The sequence below is a fragment of the Prosopis cineraria genome, unplaced genomic scaffold (assembly GCF_029017545.1).
Source record: "Prosopis cineraria cultivar Desert tree isolate PC_DT_omini unplaced genomic scaffold, ASM2901754v1 PC7, whole genome shotgun sequence".
NCBI lineage: Eukaryota > Viridiplantae > Streptophyta > Magnoliopsida > Fabales > Fabaceae > Prosopis > Prosopis cineraria.
Genome location: NW_026555338.1, coordinates 28087354 through 28097339, shown reverse-complemented (window position 1 = coordinate 28097339; position 9986 = coordinate 28087354). Strand labels below are relative to the sequence as shown.

General features: G+C 33.8%; 1 long non-coding RNA gene across 4 annotated transcripts; it reads right to left on the bottom strand.

Annotated features, from left to right (window-relative positions):
* Positions 1-985: 985 nt before the first annotated feature.
* LOC129315117 (uncharacterized) lies at positions 986-9817 on the bottom strand. 4 transcript variants are annotated; one of them, XR_008594384.1, is made up of 9 exons: positions 7311-9817; positions 6199-6418; positions 5912-5985; positions 5097-5175; positions 3293-4539; positions 2160-2371; positions 2007-2068; positions 1688-1759; positions 986-1094 (listed from the first exon to the last, which is right to left on the bottom strand). It is a non-coding gene; the product is annotated as an uncharacterized LOC129315117 (long non-coding RNA). The 4 variants fall into 4 exon arrangements; XR_008594383.1 differs by lacking the exon at positions 5912-5985 and having other exon boundaries at positions 5097-5241; XR_008594386.1 differs by lacking the exon at positions 5912-5985 and having other exon boundaries at positions 2160-2320; positions 5097-5241.
* Positions 9818-9986: the final 169 nt, after the last annotated feature.

The following is a 9986-nucleotide window of genomic DNA, read 5'->3' as shown; positions in this document are numbered from 1 at the left end:
TCTCCATTGCAAATTTAAATCGTTTAAATTAAATTTGTACTTTTAAAAATTATTAAATCTAGATCACCAAATCAATTTAATAGGCTAGATCTGCAATGATTCTTCTTCTACTCTCATTTGCAGAGGAGGAAAGCCAACTTTGTCTTCTTGACAATCAATTTATTGGAGAGCTTCAAATTCTGTCAGCAACCTCCTAATGTCCATATTTTCAGACCATTAATGGAGTTCAATATTCCATTACTGGTGTCCAATATTGGCTTCTACCATTTGAATCTCACTCACTTGAAGCAGAAACTTTCATTTCCTTCAGATGGCATTAGGCCTTTCTCATATTTTGCCCCTTCAGAGGTTATTTCTTGAAAGAAATTATATGGACCTAATGCAAAACAAATACTTGTTACAATAGAAGGTGGCTAAAAAATGACATTGTCTTTTTTGCATTTGGCTTCTGTAAACAGTATAACAGACGATAAGTAGGCTTTGGAAAACAACTTTATGAAATAAACAGATTAGTTGGCATCACCCAAACCATGAATAAGTATTAAATCATTTAACCAAAATTGGGAACTAGATTGCAAATTAGTTTAGTTGCCAAGATTAGATCAACAAAAATATAATCATGATTTTATGAACTTTTTTTTTGGCCATAATGATTTCATGAATTCATCTATTAAGACATTTATAAATATGGATGTTTAGATAACAAGACAAGAGGACTAGATTGCATTGTGGTTGAGCTGCTAAGCTTGGTTCAACAAAAATTAATAAAATAAGCATATTAGTTGGCAGAAAAAAGTACTAGACCATTTAATGAAAATTGAGAAGCAGGTTGCAAATTAGTTTAGTTGCCAAGCTGGGCTCAACACAAATATAATCATGCGTTTTGTGAGCCTCATCTGTGGCACAATTTGAAACAAAACCGTCATGGACTCATGTATGAAGAAATATGCAAACATTGATGTTCAGATGATAAAATAGAAGTCATCTCTTAGTTGAGGGATTCCCTTTTATTGCTTTGATGAGCCAACCGGTTGCAGTGTACCAGCATACTTTTCCCAAAATAAGATGTCAAATAAGAGCAAGTACCTGATGTTCTGCTAGACAAATAATACTTGGTGAATATCTCTTCTAGAGTATGCTTGGTCCAAGGATAATGGAGGATAAGAAAAGGAAATTAAGGTCCCGTTTGGTTGCTAGAAATGATGAGAATGGAATGAATTGAAAAAATCAAAACAAAATGAATTAAACCACCCTTCCCCCTCATGATATTTGATTATCTTATTTTTATTTTTATTTTTTCAATTCATTCCATTCCATTCCTTTCTAGTCACTAAATTGGACCTTAGATTTTATGCAAACTTTTCTTTTGTTTGGAAATCATAAATAAGAAAGAGATGGTAATTAAGGATTTTCAAATAAACTTGATGTCAAGTTTTAATTTGGAGGATTTTGGAGGAGACATCTTTCTTAAACAAGGGAAAGGGAACTTGTAATTTGACCATCTCTTCCCCTTCTGTCACTTTCTTTGCCCTTATCTTTCATACATAATCTCAAACATACCCTTAATGCTGTTGACTCATCATCATAAATCATAAGCAAGGGATGTGTTATCTTCCCTTGCTTCTATTTTCAATTTTGGTACTGTTATTTAAAGAGATGTTGTGAGTAGAAGGAAAAAAGAGAAGACCTTCTTTAGGAATTGGACAACATGAAGCCCATATAGTAGAAGACTCTTATGTTCAGTGGACAATATGAGAGCCTGTAAAAGGAAAGAAGGGCCAATAAGTCTCTGTTCATAATACCAAAATATATATATATATATATATCTCTCTCTCTAGGTTGCCATAGTTCTATTATGGTACCGCAATGATATTATAATCTTTAATGGAAAAGATAAATATCATGCATTCACATTTATCTGTTATACATATATTTTCCTAGCACATTAATATAAATACAATTGTTTGAAAGATCCTGGATGTAGATACATGCAATTAAAATCTTACTTGTGCTTGACACACTCATATTATCATGTCTATATGCTGGACATATCACTTTGGCATGAAATCTGCCAAAATAATAAAAAACAAATGAAATACATGACTAAAAGATTTGAAAATAGAAAAAAGAAATACTGAAATACAATTTCATATGTGTACCTTTGTGAAGCTGTACGATTTGTGGTTGATGCAATCATCAAATGCTCACTTTAATACAATGTCTCAACTGTCAAATTCCACAGCAATGGAAACCACGTGACTTTTGGGCCAATTTCATCAACCGAAGATTAATGTTCAACATTAGTCAATTGTTCTCACTCCTATGAAAGTCAGGCTATGTTGACTTCAGGGTAGGTCAAAGCCTCATGTTTCTGATAGCAGTGCTAATGAGCTACTTGATATGATGATATTTGCACAATTGATATCGAAATTTTAGGCTTTGGAAAAAGAAACACTGACAAGAAGATTTACCTATTACTGCATATGATAATTATTGTTCGACACTCCCTCAAGTATAAATAGGCCGCAGAAAAAAAAAATTTTGATTCTATTTATAAATCATATTATTAAATTTTTATTAAAGTTTTTTTTATCTTTTATTAAATGTTAAAAAGAGAAAATATGTTGTAAACTTATATATAGGGACAAAGTTGAAAATTCATTAAATTTTTAAACAATGTTAATGAATTTTAAGATTTTTATTGTTTTCAGTGAAATATATTAGAAGCAGCTCAAAAATATGACCAAAGGAGTATTCGCCAAATGTTGTCACTCTTATTATTTGATTCATTAATATAAATTGTTTAACTAAATCATAGCAACTCTTTTTATCAAATAGTGGGGTTTGAAATGAGTTTGGCTAACGAAAATTTATATCATCTAATGACACAATGAATTTCATACATATTAATATTGAAGCTAGAATAGGAATCGTACTTTTCACTTGCTTTAAGTAGAATTAGAAAAATGCCATTTTTTGACGGAGCAAGATAATATACATAATAGGCAACTGTGTCATTTCTTTTTTCATGAAGTTTTAAAACGAGGTTCTTCTCGGGTGCATGGTATGAGACTAAACGATGCCTAGTTAGAATTTTAAGTGTGTGACAAACCAAAAAGGAGTGTTTGAGTTAATGAAGGATATTCATTTTATGCAGCTACAGCCAATATTGATATATATAAAAGTGAAAATTTCAAGCAAACAATTAAATCTATAAATCAATCAATGGAAGAAAAAAAGAACAAAAATTTCTGTGATTTGAAATTCAAGAAAAGAAAAAAGGAGTAGATACCTAATGAGAAACTACGATGGATGAAATTGATGTGCTTGTAATTGAGAAGCTCACTTCAATTGACTACATCACGGTCAATATTAACTAAAGGGATGTGAGAAATCATTGCCCAATATTTGCCCTTTCGTTTTTGGATCTTCTTTTTGAGCAAGGGACAGCCACTAATACATAGTCGAATAAGGGAACTGGGCAGACCCTCCTTCGGCAAGTATTGGAGTTTAGAACAGTCATGAAGATACAAGCGTTGAAGAGAGGACAAGTGGCAAAGACCTTTGTGTTCCAACGTTCTAAGATTCGGGCAGTTAGAGAACCAAAGGGAATTAAGAGTAGGGGGTAGTAGTCCTATATCAGGAAGAGACACATCGTTCGCATCTCCAATCATCAAATAACGTAGAGAAGTCAGACTATTCAAATCCCATCCCATTCGAGTGCTTATGAGTAGTTTTGGGCATCCTGATACATCAAACTCTATAAGATTCGATGGCAACCCATCCTCAGGAAATGATTCCACTAGCGGGCAGCTCCTTATTATTAGATGTTTGAGCGAGCAAAAGAGGATGCGCATTTTACCAGGCAGCAATTTCAAATTCTCCAATTCTACAAACACACAATATTCTAGTTTGGGGGCGGAAAATCCTCCTTTAGGAAATGATACAAATTTAGGACACCTTTATATGTTCAAGTCTCTACGAGAGTAATGGTGTCCTTGTGAAACAGACATCATTTCAAGATTATGACAGTCCCACAGCCATAAAGACTGAAGCTTGGGGAATAAATCCAGCGGAAAAGACTTGAGAGAGTCGCAGCTTCCTCTTATGTAAATCTCAAGAATGAAGTTATGACAATTGCGTGATGAAAACTCCAACAGGGGACAATCAGAAAAAATCAACTCTTCAAGATTGGAATTGGCAATGGTATTCTCAATCTTTTGAATTGATAAGATCTATGTGAAGTAGCCAGAAATGTGGAGAACTTTTAGAGTAGATGGAAGACATTCCAACTGCACCTTTGCACAATGTTTTAGAACCAATTTATGGGAGAGCTTCAAATTTTGTCAGCAAACTCCCAATGTCCATATTTGCATACCATTAATGGAGCTCAATATTCCATTAATGGTATTCAATAGTGGCTTCTACCATTTGAATCTCACTCAGTTGAAGCAGAACTTTCATTTCCTCCAGATAGCATTAAGCCTTTCTCATATTTTGCCCCTTCTCAGGTTGTTTCTTAAAAGAAGTAATAGGGACCTAATGCAAAAGAAATACTTGTTACAATAGAAGGTGGCTAGAAAATGACATTGACTTTTTGCATTTGGCTTCTGTAAACAGTATAACAGAGGATGAGTAAGCTTTGGAGAACAACTTTAATAAAATAAACAGATTAGTTAACGTCACCAAAACCATAAACATGTATTAAACCATTTAACCAAAATTGGGAACTAGATTGCAAATTAGTTTAGTTGCCAAGATTGGATCAACAAAAATATAATAATGATTTTATGAATTTTTTTTTGCCAGAATGATTTCATGAATTCATCTATTAAGAAACTTATAAGCATGGATGTTCAGATAACAAGATGTGAGAACTAGATTGCATTGTGGTTGAGCTGCTAAGCTTGGTTCAACAAAATTTAATAAAATAAACATATTAGTTAGCAGAAATAAGTACTAAACCATTTAATGAAAATTGAGAAGCAGATTGCAAATTAGTTTAGTTGCCAAGCTGGGTGGGTTTTGTGAGCCTCATCTTTGGCACAATTTGAAATATGCAACCATTGATGTTCAGATGATAAAATAGAAGTTACCTCTTAGTTGAGGGATTCCCTTTTACTGCTTCCATGAACCAACCTGTTGCAGTGCGCCAGCATAGTTTTCCCAACATTGCTAGCCATGGAAAGGAATATTCCAATCATAAAATGAGATGTCAAATAAGAGTGAGTACCTGATGTTCTGCCAGACAAATAACACTTGGTGAATATCTCTTCTAGGGTATGTTTGGTCCAGGGATAATGGAAGATAAGAGAAGGAAATTAAGGCCCCATTTGGTTATTAGAAATGATGGAAATGGAATAGATTGAAAAAATTATATCACAAATATGAGAATCATCACATCCTTAAAAAATCTTATAAATCATGATTTCCAACTATATGAACTAAAATTATCCTTCTTCCTTATAATATGATTCACCTGTCTCCCTCTATATTTGATTATCTTATTTTTATTTTTATTTTTTTAATCTATTTCATTCATTCCTTTCTGGTGACCAAACTGAACCTTAGATTTTATGGAAACCTTCCTTTTGTTTGGAAATCATAAATAAGAAAGAGATGGTAATTAAGGATTTTCAAATAAACTTGATGTCAAGTTTTAATTTGGAGGATTTTGGAGGAGAAATCTTTCTTAAACAGGGAAAAGGAAATGTAATTTAACCATCTCTTCCCCTTCTCTCACTTTCTTTGACCTTATCTTTCAATACATACTCTCAAACATACCCTTAAAGCTGGTGACTCATCATCATAAATCTTAAGCAAGGGAGGTGTCATCTTGCCTTGCTTCTATTTTCAATTTTGGTACTGTTATTCAAAGTGATGTTGTGAGTAGAAGGAAAAAAGAGAAGACCTTCTTTAGCAATTGGACAACATGAAGTCTATATATTAGAAGAGTCTCTTATGTTCAGTGGACAATATGAGAGCCTGTAAAAGGAAAGAAGGACCAATAAGTCTCTGTTCACAATGCCAAAAAAAAATCTAGGTTGCCATAGTTCTATTATGGTACCGTGATGATATGGAAAAGATAAATATCACACATTCATATTTATCTGTTATGCATATATTTCCCTAGCACATTAATATAAATACAATTATTTGGAAAATCCTGGATGCAGATATATGCAATTAAAATCTTACTTGTGCTTTGACACGCTCATAGTATCATGTCTATATCTGGACATATCACTTTGACATGAAATCTGCCAAAATAATAAAAAACAAATGAAATACATGACTAAAAGATTTGAAAACAGAAAAAAGAAATACTGAAATACAATTTCATATGTGTACCTTTGCGAAGCTGTACGATTTGTGGTTGATGCAATCATCAAAGGCTCACTTTAATACAATGTCTCAACTGTCAAATTCCACAGCAATGGAAACCACGTTACTTTTGGGCCAATTTCATCAACCAAAGATTAATGTTCAGCATTAGTCAATTGTTCTCACTCCTATGAAAGTCAGGCTATGTTGACTTCAGGGTAGGTCAAAGCCTCATGTTTCTGATAGCAGTGCTAATGAGCTACTTGATATGATATTTGAACAATTGATATCAAAGTTTTAGGCTTTTGAAAAAGAAACACGGTCAAGAACATTTATCTGTTACTGCATATGATATTTATTGTTCACACTCCCTCATATATAAATAGATCCGAGAGAATATTTTTTTATCTTATTTTTAAGTTATATTATTAAATTTTATTTTAAATTTTTTTTTATTTTTTATTAAATGTTGAAGAGATAAAATATATTATAAAATTATATATAAATAGGGGCAAAGTTGAGAATTCATTAAATTTTTAAATAAAATCAATGAATTTTAAGATTCTTCTCATTTTCAGTAAAACATGTTGGAAATAACTCATAGATAAGATTAAAGAAGTATTAGTCAAATGTTGTAACTCTTATTATTTGATTCATTAATATAAATTGTTTAACCAAATCATGGAAACTCTTTTATCAATAGTTGAGTTGAAATGAGCTTGGCTAACGAAAATTCATATTATCTAATGACAAGATGAATTTCATAGATATTAATATTGAAGCTAGAATAAGAATTTTAATTTTCATTTGCTTTAAGTAGAATTAGAAAAAAGCCATTTTTTGATGGAGCAAGATAATATACATATAATAGGTAAATGAAAATTTCAAACAAACAAGGAAATCTATAAATCAATCAATGGAAGAAAAAAAAAGGAACAAAAATTTCTATGATTTGAAATTCAAGAAAAGAAAAAAAGAGCACATACCTGATGAGAAACCAAGAAGGATGAAATTGATGGACTTGTCATTGAGAAGCTCACTTCAATTGACTACATTACCGTCAATATCAACTAAAGGGATGTGAGAAATCATTGCCCAATATTTGCCCTTTTGTTTTAGGATCTTCTTTTTGAGCAAGGGACAGCCACTGATACCTAGTCGAATAAGGGAACTGGGCAGACCCTCCTTCGGCAAGCATTGGAGTTTAGGACAGCCAGTAAGATGCAAATGTTGGAGAGAGGACAAGTGGCAAAGACCTTTGTGTTCCAACGTTCTAAGATTGGGGCAGTTAGAGAACCAAAGGGAATTAAGAGTAGGGGGTAGTAGTCCTATATCAGGAAGAGACACATCGTTCGCATCTCCAATCATCAAATAATGTAGAGAAGTCAGACTATTCAAATTCAATCCCATTCGAGTTCTTATGAGCTTTGGGCATCCTGATACTTCGAACGCTATAAGATTCGATGGCAACCCATCCTTAGGAAGTGATTCCACTTGTGGGCAGCTCTTTATCATTAGGTGTTCGAGCGAGCAAAAGAGGATGTGCATTTTCTCAGGCAGCAATTTCAAATTCTCCAATTCTGCAAGTATGCAAGATTCTAGTTTGGGGGCGGAAAATCCTCCTTTGGGAAATGATACAAATTTTGGACACTTCCGTATGTCCAACCTTAAAAGAAACTCATGGTGTCCTTCTGAAAAAATATCATTTCAAGATTACTACAGTCCCACAGCCTCAATGTCTGAAGCTTGGGGAATAAATCCAGTGGAAAAGACTTCACAGAGTCTCATCTTCCTCTCATGTTCATTTCAAGAATGAAGTTATGACAATAGCAAGACGGGAATTCCAACAGGGGACAATCAGAAAAATTCAACCGTTCAAGATTGGAATGGACAATGGTATTCACAATCTTTTCAATTGATAAGATCTCTGTGAAGTATCCAGAAATGTGGAGAACTTTTAAAGTTGATGGAAGACATTCCAACTGCATCTTTGCACAATGTTTTAGAAACAATTTATGAAGAGATGGAGTGCATTGAATTGAAGCCACAAGTTTCTCGCAATTTTCAATTACTAGCGTCCTTAGAGAAGGAAATTGTGGAAGAAGGTGCCCTTCAAGTTTGGGACAGTCTTCTATAGACAATACTTGAAGATTCGGGAAAGCACAGGAGATTTCTGAGGATGGTGTAGTTAGTTAAGTTATTTCCATAAAATTCAGGACCAATAGCTACTAGATTAGCAAACCCTATAATTAACAGTGAATTGAGAGATGGAAGGAGGTTTGCCAATGGTAAGGAAAAACAGTTTTTACAATTCGTCAGCTCTAGGGACACGATGTTGGGAAATGAAAGACCCGTAAACCAATTTGGAAACTCGATGCCCCCATAATTTCTAATTAAAAGCTTTTTTAAGTTTTGATGAGGTTGCAGCTTCTCTAGCACGTCCTTATCATTGTGTGAATTTTCATGGTCCATATTCCACTCTAATGACAACTCCTCCAAGTATATCTTACTTTTCAAATTGACTTCTGAAGCATCCGCTGGAGAAATTACATTTTGTAACTCTAAGATGGAAATTGATCCACAAAGATTTAGTTCTTGTATCTGTTTGATGTCAGTCTCTCCACATTTGCCCACAATAAATGATGACAATACCATAAGATTTTTCAATTCACCCAACTGCTTCGGCATCTCTCTCACCCGAGTTTCACGAAAATCAAGATGCCTCAAATTCATGAGTTTATGCAAAGCCGCCGGTAACTTTTCCAGAAAGCGACAACGCCACAGCTTTAATGTTTGTAAATGATAAAGCTGACATATTGAATCAGGTAATTTCCTTATGCCAGTATCTGAAAAGTCTAGATATCGTATATGTTTAAGGTTTCCTATTGAATCAGGCAATTCGACAATGTGATGAGAATAAGACAAAGATAAAACCCGGATGCAACTAAACGTCGAGAGCAAATCATTTATAACCTTGCTAGACATCCAGCATGCAATTCGCGGCAAGGGTGAGGCAAGAATGTGCGCAATCTATTAGCCTGGCATATAACCTTAAACCTTTTAGAAGTTTCAAATACATTTCTTAAATATGAAACATGGCGGGTCATTTCGGTCAAGTCATTTCCTTCGTCTACTTCTAACCTATAGCAAAATTTTCCATACTCATCTTTTGCCAAATCATTTATAAGGTCATGCATGATGAAATGCATTTCATCTACAGTTGATCGTTGGAAAAGAGATCTCGACAATAGATCATGGAAGAATTGTTCTCCAATTTCCTTAGCATCTTTGCTTTGATGAGCACAAGGTAAGAAATTTTCAGCCATCCACAATTGAATTAGATGTTCCTTGTCAAAGTCATAATCTTTGGGGAACAACGAGCAATATGCGAAGCATCTCTTGAGATGAGAGGAGAGGTAACTATAGCTCAATCTCAAAGCTGGGAGAATTTTGCTATTACTCCTCTCCTCCCATATCTCACTTCTTAAAATCCCATTCCATTACTCATGAGATATTTTCGCGTGCAAGAGACTCCCAATGGTTTTCACAGCCAATGGCAATCCTTTGCACTTTTTATTGATTTGTCTACCAATATCTTCAAGGTCGAAGTTTGAACGAATAACATCTGCTGCATTGCGGAATGCATATTTGCTGAACAACAA